We start from the raw sequence: 24,081 nt of genomic DNA, 5'->3' as shown, positions 1-24,081 counted from the left end.
TTTACCTCCAAACAAACCCTCTTCTAGAATAGCAGTTCACTTCTAGAAAGTAAGGAGGATGTACATGCATGGGGCGAAGGAGAGGGATTCTTCAATGCCTGACTTTAATGTTTGACGCTAGTGAGAATGAGATGACCCCAACAATCAGCAAGCCTGAATAATGTATTGACCTGGGCAGGGCATCCCAAATGAGGGCTCATCTTTGCAACCACAGGCACTTGTTAGTCCACGCTTATTTTGTCTAGGGCACTGTTTAACTGACGTGTGTCCCAGAGAGGTCTCATTGTTGGAATCATCCCTCAAAATGAAGAAAGGACTGAAGAACATTTAGATTTTGCCGAGTATTTTCCCCACTTTTAATTACAGGACTTATGTGAGCGTCCTACCTCAAAATTGCACCTGACTAATAGCTGAGAAAGGAAAGATCCTGATGCATAGGAGGAAGCAGTGTGCACTTGGACTCAGGAGAGACTTGGGTTTTATTCCTGGTTCTGCCCCCGACTGCTGGATGGCCTTGGGTAAGTCATTTCTGTTCTGTGTCTCTGTTTCCTCAGGGTGGTAAAGTATCTGTGGATGAAAACCACTATCTAACAGCTAGGAATCATTTTCCTAATGATTTTCCAGATGCAAAGTGACATTTTTATCTTTTGGTGTGGAAAGCAAAAGACAACTCTGCCACACCAATGTCACTTATTGCTATTCTTTACAACAGTAGCACCCAAAATGTGCTAAGCACTGTACAGATGTATAAGATGACAGTCCCTGTCCTGAAGAATTTACAGCATAGAAGGACAAAGACAAATCAAAGGGTTCTTCACCTAACTTACTGACCCTACTAAAGTGTGGTGAGAATGGATCATTGGTGAGCTTTTCAAAGGGGCTGAGCACTCTCAGATCCCACTGACTTCATTGTAGGTTGTCAGCACCTCTGAATATCAGGCCACTCTTTCTTAAGTAATGTCTGGTAATTTTGGTGCGGACAGAAAGATCCTACTTGCTATTATTATACACATAGGCTTCCTACTTAACCCTGAGATGAAGAGGAAGAAGATTCTCTGTATTCACATCTGAAAGAGAGAGCTGCTGCGATACAAACAGAAGCACCTCGCTGTCTGTGCCACTAAAACTTTCCCTTTCAACTTGCACTGAGCAAACTCCACCAGGTTTCTCCACATTCTGGTGTCGTTTAGAGAAGCATCCTGAGATTTGCATCATCACCCAAACTTCACAAAACGAATATGGGAATTTCTTGTCAATCTCCTCAGAAAGATTCCTGTCAACACACCTGGCTCCGGTCCTGGAAATGCAAAGGGCACATGCACACAATTTAAGAAGTTATCCTGATATTCAGATCCTTGAGAGAGTTTCAGTTCTAGAAGTGGATAGAGCTTCATTGGTGGGGGTGGGGGATGATTGCATTCAAATTGGACTACCCCAGCTCGGAACTCAGCACCAGCTGTGCTGCAGGAAAGAGGGACCCAGTGGAAAGAGAACACTCTTGCTAGCATACAACTAAGAAGCAGTTTGTCCTTCTCATGTCCCTCACATTACCTCTTCCTCTTATTTCCATATTTTTGTTTTCTCCTTCACTTCACCCCATGGCAGCAAATAATGCTGAATACTGATGTAGCTCTAACTCGTTCATTTACAGATCATTTTTCCACACACAAGTGCTCAATTTTTCCAAGTACAAATCAAGTCAAATTAGCTTAATTACTCATGAATTTCTGAGTTGTTCTGAGGTGTATCGGTGAGCTGGGCTTTTGTTATCTCTAGCCCCCTTACTAGATGGAGTAAGATCTACACAGTCTTTCAATGCTTTGCTCTCTCAGCGTTAGTGGAGAGGAATCCTTGTCAGACGTAATTCTGTTTGCCTGAACAAGGAGTTTCAGGGTGACATTATTTTAAGGCCAGCAGATGAATAATAATCGTTCTGGGTGATTGCTTTGGGAGAAATATAATAAAAGAAAATTCAGTTACTTTTTCACCCAATTTACTGTTTCGTGGAATATCATAACAGAATTTAGACATATTAGCTGTGAACACAGACTCCGGCTTCTCTTTTAAGTAAATTGGTAGCACAGTATTAGAAAAATTCACAAAGCAAAATGGAAATGCTAACGGTGCAGCAGTGCCTACATTTTATGCAAGCCAGATTATGACTAGATACATAAAAAAGTGGGAAATCTGCAGCTGAGAAAAGTTTAGTGCATAATTATTTTCCCTCTTTCACCAAATGGCTCCTGGGTTGGAAGGATTTATTTAAAACAGAAAGTGAATAATAAAAAATGCTGACTGCTGCTAATGTGTGCAGAACCAAACAGAATTAACATTGCCAAATGAGAAGAGAGAAGTTAGACTGCATGGGCCTTGGAAATGAGTGCTTTCTAAACAATATAGCATCCTGTTTAAATATAGCAACTGTTACCTACTAGGAAAAGCAAAGTGTCATTTCAGATTCAGCAGACTGGCTCATCCCTCCTCACATCTGAGAGCTGGCAAAGTGGCACTTAAACTACAGAATTTTACAGCCCATTTTTCTGTGCCAGATTTTGCCAGAGGAGATTGCTTTGGAAAGCAAGCACGATATTTGACATACTAAACTGTCAGGCATTCAAATTGCTCCTTTTTTCCAAATGGAGGAGAAAAGCTAACACTAACTAACTGCTCACTGTAAGTTCCACAGGCCTGGAATAGGACATAATTTAAACCTCACCAAAACATTTAAGCACATACTTAACTTCAAGCCCATCCTTATTCAGCAAAGAATTTAAGCATGTGTTTACATCGTGTTTACTTCAAAGTTGAAGGTTAAGCAGGTGCTTCTGTGCATTGCTGAATTTGGGCCATAAAACTGTAAGAAAGGGAGAATTTGGCTCATTATACTTTGTGAATGACACAATGCCCCTGAACATTAAACTTTCTATCTATTTGCATACAGATGCACACACACAGAGTATTGGGTTATGCTCTCAAATAACTCTGTAGAGATCAAACTACACATGGATCCTTAGAGAGTACTCAACAGCAATTATGCTCCAAGATAGATTATTGGCAGGGTCACCTACATGCCATCTCAATAAGTCCAGCACTCACTCAGCAGCACTGAGTGAACACATTTGCTCAGGTTCTTCCATTGCCCTTGAATGTGCTCTGGTTTCTCTTGCTGCATAAAATACAGTTAGATATGGGTTTATGAGACACCCGCTCCCAGTAGTAAAATAAACCTCTCTTTTAACAAGAAATTTTTCTGAAACTTGAGTGATAAAAAGCCTTTCTATTAGATCATGGTTGAGCCCAAGCATTGCTAAAGGTCTTGCTGGAGCACTTGGATGTACCTTTCTACATAGCATATCCCCTGTTGGGAATGCTTCTGGACAGAATAATGATTTGATGCCTTTCTGCTGTTCTTGGTTTCAATGAGTGTTCATTTGTGATGAAACTCTGTTACTGTTTAAAGGATCCCATTTTCAGACACTGCATAAATAGGGTGTACATTTCCACTGCTCACTTACAAAATGCTTCTGACTTGAAATGCAAGGAACTGAAGTCAGAGTTACAACACTGAAATTCCTAATCAAGGAAGATCTAAGTGGTTGGCAGTCACTTAAGTATTCTTGCATGGTACACTGATGAGTTCTGATCCTCATTTTCTCTATCAATGTCAAGTGTACATTTATGACATTAATGCTGAATTATCATCGTAAGACTGGCCATACTATGTCAGACCAACAGTCTATCCAACCCAGTATCCTGTCCCCACAGAGCGGCCAGTGCCAGATGCCTCAGAGGGAATGAGCAGAACAGGGCAACCATCAAGTGATCCATCCCCTTTTGCCCACTCCCACCTTCTGGCAGTTAGAAGCTTAGGACATCCAGAGCATGGGTTTGCATCCTTGATTATCTTGGCTAATAGCCACTGATGTACCTGTCGTCCATGAACTTACCAAATTCTTTTTTGAACCCAGTTATAGTTTTGACCTTTACAACATCCCCTGGCAATGAGTTCCACAGGTTGACTATGCATTGTATGAAGAAATACTTCCTTATGTTTGATCAGCTGACTATTAATCTTATTGGGTGACCCATGGTTCTTGTGTAATGTGAAGGGTTAAAATACACTTCCTTATTCACTTTCTCCACACCATTCATGATTTTATAGACCTCTATCTTATCCCTTCTTAGTCACCTCTTTTCCAAGATGAAAAGTCCCAGTCTTTTTAATCTGTCTTCAGAAGGAAGCTGTTCCATACCCTTAATTATTTTTGTTGTCCTTGTCTGTACCTTTTCTAATTCGAATATATCTTTATTGAGATGGGGCGACCAGAGCTGCATGCAGTATTCAAGGTCTAGATGTATCATGGATTTATATATTGGCATTATGATATTTACTGTCTTATTATCTATCCCTTTCCTAAAGATTCCTAACATTGTGAACTTTTTTGACTGGTGCTGCACATTGAACAGATATTTTCAGAGAACTATCCACAACGACTCCAAAACCTCTTTCTTCAACGGTAACAGCGAATTTAGACCCCATTATTTTGTATACATATTTGGGATTATGTTTTCCAATGTGCATTACTTTACATTTATCAACACTGAATTTCATCTACCATTTTGTTGCCCAGTCACCCAATTCTGTGAGATCCCTTTGTAACTCTTCGTAGTCTGCTTTGGACTTAAATATATCTTGAATAATTCTGTATCATCTGCATGCTTTGCCACATCACTGTTTACTCCTCTTCCAGATTTATGAATATGTTGAATAGCACTCTTTCCAGTACAGATCCCTGTGGGATGCTGCTATTTACCTCTCTCCATTCTGAAAACTGACCATTTATTCCTACCTCTTCTCCCTCTCCCCAACCTTGTCTTTTACCAGTAACTGATCCAGGAGAGGACCTTCACTCCTATCCCATGACTGCTTACTTTGCTTGAGTGTCTTTGGTGAGGGACCTTGTCAAAAGCTTTCTGAAAATCCAACACTATATCCAATGGATCACTTTTGTCCACGTTTGTTGATCTTCTCAAAGAATTCTAATACTTTGATGAGGAGTGATTTGCCTTCACAAAAGCTGTGTTGGACTCTTCCCCAATAAATTGTGTTCATTTGTGTGTGTGATAGTTTTGTTCTTTACTAGAGTTTCAAACATTTTGCCCTGGTACTGTAGTTAGGTTTACTGGCCTGTAATTGACAGGATCATCTCTGGAACCTTTTTAAAAAATTGGTGTCACATTAGCTGTCCTTCAGTCATCTGGTACAGAAGCTGAATTAAGTGATAGGCTACATACCACAGTTAGTAGATCTGTAATTTCATACCTAAATTCCTTCAGAACTCTTTGGTGAATGCCATCTGGCTCTGGTGACTTACTGTTGACTTTCTTCCAAACCTTCTTTATTGTCACTTCAACTGGGACAGTTCCTGAGATCTGTCACCTAAAAAGAATAGCTCAGGTGTGGGAATCTCCCTCACATTCTCTGCAATGAAGACCGATGCAAAGAATTCATTCAACTTCTCCACAATGGCCTTGTTTTCCCTGAGTCCTCCTTTAGCACCTTGATCCAGTGGCCTCAGTGATAGTTTTGCAGGTTTCCTGCTTCTGAGGTACTTAAATTTAAAAATCATCATCATAACTGACTAGGTTTGGGATTTTCAAAAAGACCTAAGGGAATTAGGCACCCAGCTCCCTCCACCTGTTTTGATAATCACTGATTTTTTTTTAAACAAACTGTTAGAGTTTGCAATTCTCATTCCATTCAACCGCCACACTTTGGGATTTGAACCCAGGACCTCTGACACTAAAAGCCATACATAAATAGCACCAGGCCACCAGTACTGTTTACATTTCAGTAAGATCCCTCTTCAATTAGTTCCTTTCTAATCAACACAACTAGCATAGCCCAGAGAGAAGCAGTGTCAGCTTCCCCTATAGAACTGCCATGCCCTAATCTGATATCTATTCTAAGAACAAGAGAGGATTTCAGCCACCACTCACAATTACCAATCCGTCTGGCAAGGCTGTTAACAGGGTATGCTGGTATTAATGGCATTTTGAATGAATTCATCCCCATAGTGTTTCACCTGGATAATGAAGAACTGCCAGCACAGTACTATAGCTCAGAATCACTACCCATTGAAGCAGCTTCTGACCAGTAACTTAGACCTGAAAGGCTTCTCTCTCATTACTAGTCAACACTCTCGTCACTAGCTATCTGGTACAGATTATTACAATTATTTCATAGCACCGCAAAATTTGTTAGGCACCTCAAAAGAGAGAGACAGGGTTATGGCTCCCCAAAAGCTTGTGTTATTGCTCACCTTTTCCTCAAAACATCCACAAAGCAACCTCATTATGCTCCTTCAGAACACACTTAAAAATTCTCCTTTGCTGTGACACGTACAAAAAGCCCTTGTCAATGGTTAGGCTGCCAATGCTAAGCAACATGGTCTCATTGCTTCCTGGTACTGCCCCATCTGTCTATCTGTAACTATCTACCGTCTCCTCTTTTAAACTAGATTGTGAGCTCTTCGGATAGTGATCCTCTTCTTGTTTTGTGCGTGCGCAGAGCCTAGAGCATCTAGATACTCTGATAACACAAACAAACCACAACAGTAAATAAACTTACTTTAATATTTTGTAAAATTGGTGAATATTATATTTGCAATAAAAGTTGTGACCCAATGTATTTCTAGATATAAACCATGTGGACCCATGACATTTAGATAGATCTGAAACCACAAGTTATTTACATTGCTTAGGTATAGATTTTTGACTTTCTCAAACTTTTCAACTGTAAATTCCTTTTAAGGGTGGAGATAAACCAAAAGACAGTCAGTGATGAATGAATTACTAAAGGTTCAGAACTTGTGCTTTGCTTGGATATATGCTCCAAATTTTGAATTTTTATCTGAGACTGAAGCAAATCTTGTGTTTTGTAAAACTGAATTTAAAAGTCTCATAATTATAGTCTCTATCCTGAGATTATTTTGGTAGTTTCAATCTTGAAACTGGTGAAGCTTGAAATCCTTCAAATACCAGTTTATAGTATAATATATTGGCATTTATGCTGCTGGTCCTTGCAGGGGCATAAACATTAAAAATAATAGAGGATTGGGGAAGAAAAGACCTTTAGACTTAAAATAGAGTTTTAATTTCGAGTGAAGGTTCGGAGGGGGGGGAGCGGGGAGGAAAGAGTGTGTATGTGTAAAAATAGTGTACGCACACACACAGAGGTTTGCCTATCCCTAACAGAGACTTCTCTCTTTCTCTCTTTTTTAAATTAAAACGACCACAAAAGCTTCAGATTAAACAGTAATCACAACATGCATGCTAGACTAGCCCAAAGCTTGAGTATACCTGAATTCTGTGTTTAGCTTCCCATCAGAAATAGCTGGGGAGGGTTTCTAGCACAGCATAAGGAAAGTTGGAGGGCGGGTGGGAGGAAAATCAACTTTAGAAAGTGTTCCCATCTAGTAATTATGCCTTGATTGTTGTTTATGTGTTTGCTCTACTGTAACTTGCATGCCTTAGGCTGGTACCAGTGCTGTAGAAAACAACACTAAATTTAGTTTTAAAGGGGAAGTGAAAGTTTTAAAGTAGTTTACTGTTTTTGTAAAACTATAATGGCTGGGGAAGATTGGACTATCTAAGTCAATAGAGAGTACTAATTCTGACAATAACTCAAGGCTTAATTCTCTCCACATCAAACAAAAACCCTTTCTCTGACATTCAGTATAAATGTTCTTCACACCACAATTGATGGCAGCCAATAGAAAAGATGCATTTTTCATTTGTACCCCCCTGATATTCCACATCATGGAGACCAAATCTGTATATAGTTATTTACCCATATGTAAGCTGACTGGCTCAGCGATAAGGAGTTGTCATCTACATTTTATCCGGTTTTTCTAATATTTATGAACAAGGTCCTCAGCTGGTGGCAATGTCCTCAGTGCAGCTGTTGTGGTTGACACAAGCAGAGGATCTGAATCTGATATAATAGATGGATGGTTGTCAATCTTATACAGTCCATATTGCCATGATACCACTCTGATATATACAGAATCGGGTGGAGGACAACAGTGGACGTGGAGAAAGTTGCATGACTTTACCTGGATTTCTGGACAACTACAGCTCATGACTTCTTGCAAGCAGTTGGCTGTGAAATTTGGAAATTTGGCATAAAGTGTTCGAACTTCATGGCACTTGGGAGGCCACATCAGCGGAGGAGCTTGCTGTGTAGCTGCCACTCCATTCCCTTTATTTTGGGATAGGTTTCTATGTTTGCTCCCCTCTATGAGACATTACTGAGGGCATCATTTGGCCCCAAGAGAAGATCATCTGCATGACACACCAAAGTACTGTCTTAAAATTCTCCCCCTCTCCAACTTTTTTTTATTTTATCAGTTACAGCCTCTCTGTGTTTCCTTCTGCAAACCCTACTGTAAATGTTTTTGGGTAATTTAATGCGTTGAACACCAAACCTGAATTTTCATAGGCAATTAGTGGGCTCTACTCTCTCCAAATTGTCCACATCTTTTTTGTAGTGGGGGGCCCAAAACAGCCTACAAAATGCATTTCAGTTTTAATAGTGAATTGTGGCTCATTTGCCATCTCACAGAGCTGTGTCCATCATTGTTGTATTCCTAAAACAGATCAGCTCCTCATGCTTGTTTACCTTCCCTTCCCTCTCCTCCCCCTTTCCATATACCAAGGTTCCCTTTACTGCTCAATTTTTCACGTCAGCCTTGTACAGGATTCTGCTTGTTGTTTACTTACAATCTGCATATTGTCCTTCTGCTGCATCGGTAACTCACTGCCCTAGCATCTGTTTTCCATTGAGCCCAGAAAAGCAGTTTTGTTTTTACACACTGTGTAACTCCTCAGGTCTCTAGAGAACCACACCCTCCATCATCATTCTAACCTTGGTGTGTGCTAAGGATGCTAGAAGCTAGTTCCTAGGGCTAGATAGACCAATGCACTATCACAGCTGGGAAGGGCATACGAAGGAGTAAGAAATGCTCCTATGCCCCCCTGTCTTGGGCTCAGGAGAACACAGGGGCTGTATCCCAGATTCTTCTCCCCAGAACAACTGGGCAGAGAAGGGGCAAGAAAGGGTGGGGGGGTAAATGAACTCATGGCTCTACCCCAGCTAGGCACTGGCAAGGAGAATCAGCTGACTGCACATGAAGTGATGAGATGCCAATAAATAGGCTGCACCCCAAGGAAAGGGGTTATAAACTAGTCCCTACACACTGAGCAGATGGACACTATGCGTTATGGGTGGCAAGCATGATCTAAACCTATACCTTTAGATTGATTTGAAAGCTTAGCTTAAAAGCCCAAGTACAAAGACTTCTCCAGGGAGTACTCATTTCTTATGAAATTTAAAAGCAAAGAAGCTTGAACACTGGAAGTTAGAGGATTGATTAGAAATATGGTTTTATGCTATCCAATGTTTATTGAGATTCCAGTGCCTGACTCAAAAATGCCAGAGTGGTCTTTAAGCTGAACTTGGCATACTAGTGACTAAAATTATTACAAAATTATGGAGCCTGTTCAGTCTCAAGGACACAGTATACTAGTCTGGCTCGTACAAATCCATCATGAGTTGAATGTATCATATATATTGGACACTACAAATGTGAAATAACCTTTTCTTCAATGTCTATATTGACAGGGGACAAATGTACAAGGGAGAGCTCTTACTAAGCAACTTCCTGTCTTAAGAGACCACGTCAAAGTATTTCCTAAGTATTCTGAGTACATCTTTATTAGAAGCCAACCTCCACTGAACAATTTTGCCTGTCCTTCGAAGAATGGTTAAAGACAGGTCTTGCCATATAGCAAATATCCTACAATCAGTTAATGAAATTAATGTATTTCATGATTCTGAGTAGAGTTGTGAAATGTTCCCAACACCACTACAATTTTCCTGGTAATAAGGATTTGTTACTAACTCAAAATTTATTCCAGATTCCATTAAGTGTTGTGTGAAACTTTGTGATAACCTGAACCTAACTCTGACCACAATTTATTAATGCAAAATTGAGGTTAAAACAACAATTAAGAAGAGTGGCTGCTACTCAGAAGCAAGCCAAGAGTTCAGCAGTACCCAAAGCTTGATTTTAGATGTGACACATCTTTAAATAGGGCACTGGTCATGAAAATTTGTCCCTTTATTGTGATAAAAAAAGTGAAACTCAGTTTTTCAACCAGCTACAGAACTGGTAAAAATAAAAATAAAAAACCCCAAAGCATTCAAAGGAAGTTTTTGACAAAAATTTTCACATCAACAGTTAACACGCAGTGGCACCTGAGATGCCACAGCTGACATTTGCAGAAGTGACTGGTGATTTTTGGTACCTAAACTGAGCCACCTTAACAGGGGCCTGATTTTCAGAAAGCATTGACACAGTCCACACTTTGTCCCCTGTTGAGGCATCCCCAGTTAGACCCAAAAATCACGATGTTTGTCCTACTACATGTGGTATATTGCAGCACTATAAAATATATTTATGTACATCAGATACAAAAAATTCTCCTTTCCACAATCTTTCCGTGTTTAGGGTGTGTGTTTGCACATGCTTCCCTAATAGGGAACATATGAGGAAAGGAGAAAATCTTTCCTATTGTTTACGGGATGTGAGAAGATTGTGCCCACCCTTTTCTCAGTTATATACTGGAGGCTGCAGCAGTTTTCTTATATAATAAAGCTTAGGGAAAAATAAAATCCATCAAGGAGGATCGCATACAGCTGTGGCAGTCAGCCCCTGCACCACTACATAGGCAGGTCCTACTACAAAGTCAAGAGACAGACAAGGAAAAAATGAATTATCAACCAGATGATTCTACTTGAAAGATTCCTCCTGAAGCTGGACATCTGCGTGCTTCAGATACCAACCTTAAATCAGCAGTCAGCTTAGTGTAGGGATGAATGGCAAAATAAGATCAAGTTTTACTCAGCCAATGATGGTAGGGAATGCAATGTCAAGTGAATACTGCAATTGTATGCACTTGGCACTTTATTTTGAAAGCAAGTTTAAAAACCAAGCATACATTGTGTCAAGAGAATGCCTAATCAGTGCATGGAAATATGCTACTGTGACAACTCTGTCTATTGAACATCATGAACAAAGGGAGTCCATGTGCTTTAGAATGGCCGGGTGGGGGTGGGGGGAGAGTGGGGAAGGGAGTGAATGGTTGCTGTGGGTGGGGATAGGTGGAGCTGAAATCTATTTAACCTCTTTTTCACATCCAGCTGTTTATCTGTTTGTTGTTCTGATAGGAAATGAATGATCAAATGGAAAAAAAAAAGGACAAAAATGCAGCATTTTACTATCATACTTATTACACTTCATATACTTCACTGCCATGGCATTTTGGAAAGTAATCTAACACTTCAAGCAATGTAAAATTGCAAGAAATCTCCTTTCCTACTCACTCTCTGTCCCTCAGATTTCTGTGTTTCTTGAAATTTCAGGCTGCAACTAGAACTAGAAGCACAAAAGGAATCTGCTGTGAAACTCTTTCCTTAAGGGTTTTCCAGCTGCTTTTTGCAGACCCAAGAGAACCAACCCAGGACTTTATTTACTATTTGTATACAAGCAAACACTCATTTATCCAGAAAAAAGGAAGAGATGAAAATAATTCAAATAAAGATAGATCTGGATGAGCAGGGAACTCATCTATCTTTCTAAATAAGTATACTTCCTATATACACTCCCCCCCTTTACCATAGTATCTAGGCACTCCCAGTCCTTAAAGTATTTATTCCCTCAACATCTCTGTGAGGGAATAGGGAAATATTACATCCATTTTACAGCTGGGAACCAAAGCACATAGACTAAGTGACTTGCTTAGGGTCACATTGGAACTCTACTGCAGTGTTCAGAATTGAACCCAGGTGTCCTGAGACAGGGGCCAGTTCCTTAACCACAAGACCATCCTTCTCGCTTTATTTTTCAATGTACTCAAATATGTATTACATACGTTTCTTTTCAAATAAAGGAGTTTTTCAGGTAATCAAAATTTGTATGCACAATCTCTCTCAGGTGTTACATAGTGCAGAGACAGTTTACAAAAAGTCTCTATTGCAAACACCTTTAGAGTCTCTGATGTGAAATTTTCAATAAATTGTAGCATGTGGATCCATTACATACTATACATATAACACCTGAGTTTATCTCAGACAAACAGATTACTGACCTATGAGCTCTACATTCTCAAAGTAAGCCATTGACTAGACTCCAAAGAAGCTATCACAACCAGTCAAAAATGTAAACTACACATTTGCTCCTGCTTACTTGATGCTGCAAATATTTGCAGAGTATATACACACGCTAACAGCTGATTTATTGATTTACCTAATGACAAAAATAATCTGATTGAAAAGTAAGAAAATCCATAGCAAAGGCAGACAAATTTTGACTAATAAGCCAACCACAAGTCAACCTGGCATGTTCTTCTTTGGACACTGGCAGAGTTATGGCTGTGATATCAGTCTACAATTTTAGCAATAATTCTGTATTTGCAGTATTCAATGTATTTCCTATCTAAAGCATTGGAAAGTTTATGATCAGTGATACACCAAAGTAACCTATCTATTTACATAAGGCAACTGGAAAGTTTACAGGAGAGTGACCACTACTGCACATTATTTCAACATGTGTTGAAGATGAATTAGTAAGAGTAGTTCACAATGCCTATGGTGCCTACTTCAAATTTATGTTACACACATGACCAATAATATGAATTTTCCAGAGCAACTACTGAGGACAGAGTTTTAGTCAACATGAAAGGAAGATCATATAAGGTGTCATTTGATTCTAACACGTATTATATATATTTAGCTTATGTTCCAGTTACTTAATGGCCAGTCCTGAAGTTCTTAATGTGGGACAAATGCTGAACTCCTCAGATACAATGATATTTCCATTAACTTCAATGGGAGTAAGGACCACAGAATTTGGCCTTTAGTCCTTAGACAACACTCCCAATGAAATCAATGGGATGCTTTGCTAAGTAGGACTTCAAGGTGGGTCCTTTATTATTGCTGATGGTAAATATGATAAAAACTTTGAAATACATGGATTTTTTAATGAAGTCAAATCTATCAAGTGATAGGCCTATGTGAAACTTGCAAATTTCAGTTCACATCGATATCAGCTAACTTTTTCATTAACTTTGATTCATGTTTTCATATCCATTCAGTTTCATTTCTCTTTGAATCTAGAACTCAAAATGAAGGAGTCAAGCTATGTTCAGCTCCAGAATATTGCTTGTTAGTTTGTGTTTCATTTCAGTGAGAAAACTTACTATGGAAATTAGGCACAAAACCAAAATTAAACTACAAAACGTGATTTTCTAAAGCATGCTTGTTTAGAAGCAGCAAAACCTCATGGTTTGATAAAAAACTAGTTCATAATAAACTTTGACTTGTTCCATTTTTAGGTTCAAATGCCAAACTTGCAGAATTTGCTTAGTTTTAAGTTTCAAATTTTACGTTTCACACAGCACTTGTAACAAAGTACCAATTACTACTTAAAAATCAGAATAAATCATATCACGATATTAAAGAACTGCTACTTGATTTTCTTACAATGGAGCAAAATGTCCATAACCATAAGTTAATTACATAGACAGAAAATGCTAATCAGAAATATTTTCTGAGTTGTACAGAAAGGTGAATAAAATGGAGGTCAACAGTTCAACCCATCTGAGGTTTAAATCTAAAGGAGGATTGTTATAGCCTCTAGTTTTTAACTGAAGTGTGAACCCCAGAGAAATAACACCACTAAATCAAAATGAATGACCTCTAAATAATAGCTAATGTTATTGGGGTCTATTGATTTAACAATACCTATTGTTTTAGACGTTCCTGTTTAAAGGTATGATATTACCACGAATAAGAACTAGAGGGCATTGTGCACCTTATAACCAATCTAGACGTTCTTAATCATTCTTCATTTTCAAAGAAAAGTCATAGACTTTGATGAGAAAATTAACATGACCCTTTCTATTTAGGAGAGTAAAATGAATGCAAAACCTTCGTGGAACAACGTCTAAAGTTCAAGACACGGAAAATCAGTTTAGCCGTAAGGTGGGTTTTTTTTAAACTTCAAAGTACTTATTTACAAAACGTCTCTACACCCAGTAAATACATTTATCTGTGATTCAGTCTAGGGTGGACATTATTACTTGCTGAGTTATTTCAACTTACATAAGCAACATGATCTAAAAATCATGCTGGGAACTAAACACTTGAAGGTTGTGCCTAAATTCTAAATTCACTTTACCTTTGATTTTTGGCAGGCTGGGACAGTGAGTTTGAAGTTTCACCAATTCCATTAATGTACAGTCTGGGATAGCAGGCAGGACTGGTGGTCTCAAGAGAAAGGAAGAAGGCAAACACCATTTGAAGCAGCACGTGGGTGAGATGAGGTTGAGACATGGCAGGGGAGGCTGCAAGTAGCGCAGCTAGAAAGAAGACTTAGATGAGAGCCTGCATCAGAAGGAGGGGACCTTCAGAAGAAAGAGAGCATCTGAAGGAGAGAAGTGGCAAGAAAACAGGAAAAGAAGAAGACAGGGAAGAAGGAGAGGACCCACACAATACAAATCAGGAGCATGGAGATGAGCCTGGGTTTATTTCCCTGTTCTACCCCAGACAGCCAGTGTGATTTTGGGCAGTTCGCATAGTCTCTGTGAACTTCAGTTTTCCATCTGTAAAACAGGGATAATAGCTCTGCCCATCTTACAGTGGTGTTGGAAGAATAGCTACATTAAAGATTGGGAGATGCTTGGTTACTATGGTAATGGCAGCCATATAAATACCAAAGTTCAGTAGATAGATTAATCAGAACAAAGTACACAAAAATCCTTATAATAAAGGCAGACAAGTCCTACCAGTAATTTCTGGTATTACCATAAGGAAATAATTATCATTCTGTTAATTAGGCACTTGCAAATCAGTGACATGATAGATGCCCAACACAATCAGGTAAATGTAAATTTGCACTCACTGTGTGTCATACATGGCCATCACTCAGTCTGTATAAAACAGATTCTGTCTACTTTATGTTGTGCCCCGTATGGGCTACTTCCACATAGATGGTTGTCCTGCCCATAAAAGCAGTAGGGAGTAGGTTTAAAACAGCAGCTCTCTCAAAGTCTGGTGGAGGCCAGGGCCATCTTGTGCTAAGGTCCTGAATCTCCACCTTCTTCCCACTCCAGTTGGTCAAAATGACTAGTGCCAGTTTATTGGGCCAGGCCAAACCAAGCTGTCTGCTGCTCAAACTGAAGACGCTGAAGTCTTTCGACACTCGCATGGTAGTTGTCATTAAAAAGTCTGTATTGCCAAGATGTCCCAAGCATTCGATATGGCTAGGATACAGAATTTCTGTGGTAACTACTGAGTTTTTAATGCTGACCAGTGAATGGTCTTCCACACACACACACATACACACACACCTCTCTCTCTCCACGCCTTTGGCAGAAGCAGCGAGGATATAATCTTTTCTTCTGCTTCTTCCCTCAGTTAATCTCAGGAAAGTGCTCTTGGATTTCCTGAACAGGGTCAACTGGACAGCAGCTCATTCTTTTATGAGCATGCTCTCCGCAGTGTCTGGGATAACTCATATCCCTTTTTAAAGAGGCAGTATCCGGTTTACTTCTGAGATACTAGATATGGGTGCAGAAATCAGTTCAATGCCTACTCTAAGCTGCCTGTGCAACAGACATATGATGAACAGAGGCAACTTAGATAATTTGCTTTGCCATGACAGATATTATAGTATGTCAAAAGAAGTACTGTCAAATATTCCCCAATTGATTGGCACAAGATTATAGCGTTTAACTTCGTAAGGTTGAAATACCTAAAATCCATACCCAATTCATAGTACTGGGTCCTGTATATTAAGCTAGCTATACCTTTACATATCAATATTAGCATTTCAGCATCAGTTAATTTGAAGATCCGTGTTCTGAGAGCTTAGTTCAGGAGAAAATGTGCTTGGCAACAGAAATATTTTGCTGAAAATATGTTGTCCCATGGCAGCAGCCTTGCAGAGAAGATTGAAGGAAGCCCATGTTTCTTACATGATAAAATTATGTTTATAGCCATTTGTATTTCAGCCTTCAGATCATGAGAGATGAACACTGCTGCATACAGCTTTTAGTGCTTTCTTCTGAAAGATTCCACCACATTGTGCTGCAAAGCCACAGATCTAAATTAGCCCCTTAAGGCTCAACGTGGAAAGCCATAATCACAGGCTGAACTTTTAACTTTTGTTTTCCTACACAATGACCAGCACATTCTCATTATTAGGCTATTAAATTTTAATACTGCCATCTCACATGTTGCCTTTATCATCTGTCACATTAGGTCTGCAGAGCTTTGATTTGCCCTTCTTTATCCCCTATGGAAACTATTCAGCTTACGTTTAAAGCACAAATTGTAAAAAAAATCCCTACAGGTGTTAACATCAATGAGAAAAAAAAATCCTCTTTATTAGAGATAAGCAACCCAGTTCAAACTAATTAAGAATCCATTTAAAATTCAGACCAAACTTTGACCTGAACTTTAGAAAAGTTTGATTATTACAGATAAATATTCTTTACTTGAGCTAAGTTATTTTATGGCCACAGCACACCACCCACACTCTTCCATTTCCTCTACCACCTTTTTGACATTTTAGAGACAGAGAAATTCCCATACCAGAGCAATTTGGTAACCTGTGTAAGAAACCTTGCAATAGGCAGTTAGAGGACTACAAATGCAAGGGAAAGTTGCTTCCTAATCTCCAACAGTTAGAGGTTGGCTTGTGCCATCATAAGAGTTTATAACCTTTCAACCTTTTGTTTTTTAAACATTGTAATTCTGAATATTCTTAATATCTACATAAATGTCCCATTTCTTTTTTGAATCTTGCTAACCCCTTAGCTTGTCGGCTATCATGTGGTGATGAGTTCCTCAGGCTAATGTTGAGTCATGTGGAAAAGTATTACTTTGTATGTGCTTTAAAAGTGCTGCCTTCAGTTTCATTGAACACTACCAAATATATTGCAGGGCCTTTGACGTAGATGTGACCTAGTCAGTTTGGCTGTGGTGGATGCTAGTTTTAAACCTCAGCTTCCCCAGAGAGACACACAATGTTTGCAGATGTCCCTGGCCAAGGGGGAAAAACCTACGCATACAAAATTTGAATGCAGCCACCAACTTGGTTCAGCGGAGAGTGGCAGACCTAAGGAGAGCATGACTGCCTGCAATAGGACTATCAGGACGGTGGAAGTAAATAAAGTGGTTGAGGGCAAACAACAGACATAAGTAGAGATGGGAACCGTTGGGCTCAGGCCATCTAATGGTACAGGGAGAGGGAGCAGATGAACTGGGGTACAAGAGAAAGGTGTCACTTATTCATACATTTTAAAATTAAGAATAGTTCAAATTTAGTTCATTTATACTCCTGTGAAGTGAGGTGTAGTTGTCTCAGCACGGGACTGGGAACAAGAATATCTGGATTTTATTCCCTGCTCTGCTTCAAGCATGCTTCTTAACATCTTTGGGCCTCAGTTTCCCCTATTGGTAGACTAGGATTAATTATATTTTGTAAATCATTGTAAAATATTCATCATAAAGCTGCTACTGTTAATAATTATAATTCAGATTTATTGAAGTACAAACAAAAAATTACGACTGGTGTCAGATAATAGGTTTGCAGCGTAATAATACAAATAACGTTTGCTATTGCTCTAACACAAAACCATAAATCATTCGTGGATTAATCTCTCAGAAACCCTTACCAAGCATCTCTGCCATTACAACACAATTCAAAATCTCTTTCAGGTTGTCATAAAAGCTTGGTGCTGTTTTCAGAATATAGGGATCAATCAATTTAAGGAAGGAAAGATGAGAGAACAGATTACCTAGTGATACAGTCATTAATTTTAGACACAAACACTCAACTTCATTTGTTTTTATTGGAAAGAGCCAATGGTTGCTCAAAAAACTACTCAAAGTTCTGTCACTCTTTCCTGCATTTAAAGCATCACTTTCACTTAATCAGACTGTTGAGCTAATGACAGAAAGGTAGGGGAAACTGTGCTACAGCATAACAGTAAGTGCTACAGAGAACAGCTCAAGCTAGAGCTGTCTCTCTCCTGTGGGAGAGAACTTGGAATCCAAATCCCTATGGCAGATTTGACCATCTGAAGCATTTACTATCATCCTGTTGTTCTTACTCAAATGCCTCACTGAAGTCACTAGGAATTTTCTTAGGTTCTGCAAGATCAAGACCAATGACTTATTTTATATACATCTATATTTTCTAGCTATAAAATGTTTTATAGATATACATCTAGAGATTATACAAAATGATTCTGATACATGTGTATCTATACATGCACAAATCACAATCAGGCTTTATCAGATACACATACTACATATAAAGTAAAGCATGATTGTGATCTTGAAAATAGGCATATGTATATATAATAAAATAATAATAAAAATACATATATACATGTGTATCACAATCATACTTTATATTTTATACTTTAGGTGTATAAAATACATACACAAACAAACATGTTAAAATCATGCTTGCTATCACAGAGCATAATTGTGACTCCTGATTTGTGCTGTCTGGACACTAACAGTTTAATTTCACTTCAGCAACAATCTTTCTTTCAATCATTTAAATCACAAAGTCATTTCTTTCTGATATATAAATAACCAATTTTATTTATTTATTTTTCTCAAATACTGGAGTTCTTCCTTTATTTCCAGTTTAACTCCCTTATTTATTTTCTTTGATCCTCTGGGGAAGGATGCACGAATGCCACAGTCATAAAAATTAATGGAAAGGAAAAAAAACCCAGCCTGGTCAGACTAATAAAGTGAGTGGTATTAGACAAAAAGAGGAGAAAACAAATAGTTGTATTAAGCAAGAGCTCCTGTCTCCACCCTGCTGCAGTAGAGCTCCCCCTGGCTATGGAATCGGTGCGGTTTCATAGCATAGGGGGGAAGCTGGATTAAGAGAGGCCATATCTGGGTTGTGCATTGCTGGCATGAAGCTTATCGCTGTAGGGGCTCATGGTGAATGAAGTGTGCTGCTACCCAGAGTCTACAGATCCTCCCACTATGATGATGACCACATATTAAGGCCACAGAAGGCTACTTCATCCACTGGGAAGATGTAGCATCAGTGCAGCAGCTTCCCAGCACTGAGAGAGGATTTCTTCTACCCTAGCCACTCTCCAGAGATGCCTACCCTACAGCCTGCTAGTAAGGCTGTGGGCTAGCTTTCTGCACTGGCCCTAATAGCGCAATTATCAGGAGAGAATGCCATTGCATCATCATACAGCGACGTTAGGAACTGGTGCCCAATCTAGCCAAGCACTTTAAGCATGTGCCAACTAGATTAAAGATTCATTTGGTGTGGTTACAGATACACAAATATTTAGGGGATTTGCAAGACTGAGAACCTGGGGCTTGTTGCTGCAAGGGACTGAGCCTCTGGTTCCGATCTATCAAAGCACTGCAAGGACTCCCATTGGCTTCATTGGCATAACTCAGGTAAAGGTAAGCACAGGCGTGAGTTCTTTGCTGCACTGGTACTAGAGTGCTCAGCACTTTGGAGAATCTAGCCCTTACTGATTTACAAGAAGGCTAAACACCTACTATTCATGCTTATTGCCTATTAAAATGGATAAGGATTATAGATCAGTCATGTTTTTGTACTTGTATCCTATGGGTCAGCATGCGTTACGAATATCCCTGTGAGCCCAATCCCCAGAGGATATGTTCCAGGCTATGTAGCCTGGCTCTTTAGCTCAAGCTGCAGAGATATGCACTTTCAACTCCAAATATCTCTGGCTCAATCCCTGTTTTATTGCATCAGCTAAAATGTGGCCCACCACCCATTTTCCGATTCCTTCTCATATCTGTGCATTACTATTACACTAGACCATAACTTCCATCCAACATACAAAGGGCAGAGACTCATCGCAACGTGACTCTGCATCTAGAGATAGCAGCAGACACCACATGGCCTCTTATGAAGACAATGAAACCCATTTTACATTCTGGATTCCCATCTCACTCTTTCATCAGCTTTCCAGCAGCACCACAGTCCAAACTTTTCACATTGAGTTATCAAGTTCTGGAACCTCCCTATACCTCAGTTTCTTTCCCTGTGATAGGAGGATAACATTTATTTACCGACACCCCAGTGTGGTTGAGAGTTAAAATTCATCAATGTTCGCAGAGCACTTTGATCCTGAGATAAAATGTGTTGTACAACTACTATTATAACGTAATGATGTAAGTGTAATGAATGGAGTAGAGAGAATAGTAGACTCTCTCTCTCTTTTCCCATCATTTATATGCCTATAAACTAGCAGTTTTTCTGGGCACACTTTTTTCCCAACTGAAAGGTCTCCAAAGTCTGGTCTGAGATTTTCAAAGCAGTGAAAATTAACAGAAGATACGTGGCTAAATCCCTTACATGGCTTTGAAAAATTTCAGCCCAGGTGTTCTAAAAATGGCCATGGTTAGAAGAGAACACCCAAATGCATAGCATACTTTTTGATTATGGCTTTAGAAACAGTACTGCAAAGCAGTCAAATCCTTTCCCACATAGCCCACTGTGGGCCTGATTCTTTTATTTATCACTTGTTTATAGGGAAAACTAATGCATGGCAAACTAGGATATAAATCTACAGCACACTAGTCTGCCATGCACTAACTGGCTGTGTAGAGCCTACTATTGTATACTAAAAATTCTGTAGTGTGCTTTACTCTACTTCACTTTGAAATGGGAGTAGATTAAAGAGCATTATAGAACTTTTAGTGCACATTAGCAGGGTCCAGACAGTCACTGCACAGCAGACTAGTGCGCTCCAGATTTACACCACATCTTGCCTCACACTAATTGTCTGTATAGACAACTCCTTACACAGCTATGTGCACAGACTCAGAGTTACTACTGACCGAGGCCCCCCGTCCAGCAAAGCACTTACCCAGGCGACTAGTCCTACTGAAGTCATTGCTATTGCTGCCCACTGAGATCTTTGGAGGTAAACTCATGCTGCCATGAGTCACTGCCCCTGCATGTAGTTAAAAATGACTGAGTTCAATGGAATTGCTCATGTGCTTAAAGTGAAGCACGTGCTTAATGTTTTAAGTAGATCAGGGCATTGCATGAACATAAATAAAATGTCAATTAACCCGATATTATCATTTCAAGTTGAACCTTCTAATTTTTCAACCACACATCTGGTGCATTGGGAATAATATTGTAAAACACTGTAATAGTATAGTAAGTAATAATCTTCAGAAGTATACACGGCAGTTATTACTAAGTCAAACAAACTGATTCCAAGTACAGAAAATGCTAAAACTTTCAAACATGCATGCTAGCATCTGAAGCAGTGCTTGCTTTCTTTAAGCAGCTGGGCAATAGCTCTTTAACCATGCAGTCCTATTGAAGATTATCACTGCTGTTCTGTTATGTAATTTCAGAGTTCATAATAGATTAAAGAACAGCTTGTTGTAACAGACAACCTGACGACACCCAAAGGCACATACTACAGGTATAGCTACTTTAAGGCTTTCCTAGGGTCAGAGATATTTTCTAGGGGTCTTTATACATGTATTCATGAAATCTGTGGTTGCAGTTTCCCACAGATTTTAGTTTAACTGGATGGGCCTTTTTTTTTTTTTTTTTAAAAAGGAGGTCTAACTTTGTTTTCCTTCTACTATATGGGGAAAATGCTAAATATTGTTCATGTTCTCCTGGAGCTGCACTGTCTTGTCTTCAGGATGCAAGTGGCTGGTCTGAATTGATTTAATTGGCAAATGCATAGTTCAAAGAATAGCAATAGCTGTGGAAGAAATAATGTAGCACATTAGCAGTCAAGATGAGTAGCCCTTTCATTTCAACAGGTAGCACTTATTGGTACTGCCAGGCACCGCTCTACTGATTTACAATCATTCAGCTTTGACATTGACTGGGGAGTTCTAATTCTTTCTGATTCAGATCTAGAGTGCAAGTATGGTCTTAAAAAAATTGTTCTAACACACACACACACAGAAGGAGGAAAGTTAGGAAGACAAAGTACCATTTCTCATTACATTTCATACTAAGAAATAGCTTTCTAAAGCTATATTTTTGGAATAAATAATACATCAAAAACCACATTGAAAAAAATCACATCAACAGAGCACCTGTAGTGTGATGCAAACAGTTGGATTTTCTTTTAGTTTAAAATTAAAAACATCTTCATAATTCCAGTTCAATCCTAGAAAAAAAAAGTGAGGTTTCTTTATCTGAGATTCATGCAGTATGACAGAAAGTCCCAACTCAGCAATAAGAAAGGGAAAATGGAACAGGTACTTAGCAACTGGAAAAGAGAAAATTGCAGCTACCCATTGCAAGATGGCTACGGTAGGACTGCAGCTGCTTGGTTCTGCTGGATTTAAAGGGCTAGCTCTAAAAAAGCATGCTGTGGGGGAGGACAACCAAGCATTCAGCAGAGTATGACACAGTGGTCTAGTGCTTTGTGGGGATGATACATTAAGCATCTCTTATGTTGCATGCAATATGATTGAGTGAATCTGATACCTAATGGAGTATGAAAGAACATATTCTGTTTTTTTCTCCCTCTGCATTACATTTATTTATGCTGCAGCATTTTTCTGTTCTAGTTCCTTTTCCACTTTCTTTTCTTTCAATGAGCAGCAGAGAGTGCTGACACCTGGGAATCAGTTGGGTTATTTTAACAACAATTAGGCAGGAAAGACATGGGCTAATTGCCCTGATTTACTCCTGAACAGCCAGGTCAGGCTTGTTGAAGAAAGCATACTCAGAGGTTAATCAGAACAGGAAAAAGACCAGAGAAAAAGCACCAGACCCTCCTGTCACACAGAGTTAGTGATTGATCCAATAGTCACTGAAGTTGCTGTGATCTCTTTCCATTTTTAATAGGGTCCACAAAGTTGCCAATAGAGATATTGCATTCAGGCAATGCCTATTATCACTGTATCACAAATACAAATGACTTTCAGGAGTAGCAGGGTAATACTGACGGCTTAATGGGTAAGCATTGGTAAGAAACACCTGGGGACAGATTCTTTATTGTCTTGCACTTCGTGTACTCATTTACCCCAGTGTGAACTGCAACTCTATCAGAATGGTAACTATTTGCAATCACTTAGAACTTCCTACGCAAGACACAGGGTAATGGACTTCTAGACTCTCGAGAACCATAGCTTTCAATCCTCCCTTCTAAGAGAGAAAAACTCACTTCTACCCCTAATTCTCAGGTGTTGGTATTTTGAATTAAACTTTAAAAGCTGAGTCCCGTCTGCTCCGTGTGGACAGAAATTATGAAGTATTTTTCATAAGCATAACTGTTTTACTTGTCCAAAATTTCCCATCACCCAATGCTGCTCTGCCACGGTCCCAGTTCCGTCTTGTAAGGGGGAATATAAAGATCTCTCCTTTGAAGAGGTTGCCACTCTATGTTTATTGTTTCTAAAGTCCAGAAAGGGAACCCAATACTTAGCAAAAGTTTAAGATCTGATTCCCAACTGTCTTTCCCCTTGTGGAGCCATTTATACCTGTGCAAAGGGCTGACAGTTAAGAATGGTCATGATTTACATGCACTCTGTATGGCAGTATATCACCGTATCAATTGCAAGCAGTGGAGGATCAAGCTCTTAGGTCATGCCTGCATTAAGAAAATTCACACTGGTGTAACCCTGTTGATGCAGTTACACCAGCACAGCCTCCCACTGTAGATACATGCACTGCACTAAAGTGGGACCCTACCCAGAGTAGCTTACTTGGATATATACCTGAACTAACCTTCCTTGGAGCACTTTGCACATCCACATTAGGGATTTGTGCAATATAGCAACACTGACGTAGTTACACCAGTGCAAGCTACTCTAGTGAGGTGAAGGCCTTAAATTGGGAAAGGTAGCATGGTAATCAGTAGCCAAAGAGGGGTGGGTTTATTATTTGTATTACAGGAGTGTCTAGAGGCCTCAGCTAAGACCAGGGCTCCACTGCG

General features: G+C 39.4%; 1 long non-coding RNA gene across 1 annotated transcript; it reads left to right on the top strand.

The window, feature by feature from the left end:
* The first annotated feature begins 55 nt into the window (after positions 1–55).
* LOC137155179 (uncharacterized) lies at positions 56–20,744 on the top strand. Its single transcript, XR_010920372.1, has 3 exons — positions 56–518; positions 14,032–14,107; positions 14,320–20,744. It is a non-coding gene; the product is annotated as an uncharacterized lncRNA (long non-coding RNA).
* The last annotated feature ends 3,337 nt before the right edge of the window (positions 20,745–24,081 follow it).

Source organism: Emydura macquarii, unplaced genomic scaffold, assembly GCF_026122565.2.
Source record: "Emydura macquarii macquarii isolate MOO-44397 ecotype Brisbane River unplaced genomic scaffold, CSIRO-AGI_Emac_v2 contig_1348, whole genome shotgun sequence".
Classification (NCBI taxonomy): Eukaryota; Metazoa; Chordata; order Testudines; family Chelidae; genus Emydura; species Emydura macquarii.
Note: the sequence above shows the minus strand (reverse complement) of the source record. Positions and strands in the feature narration are given on the sequence as shown.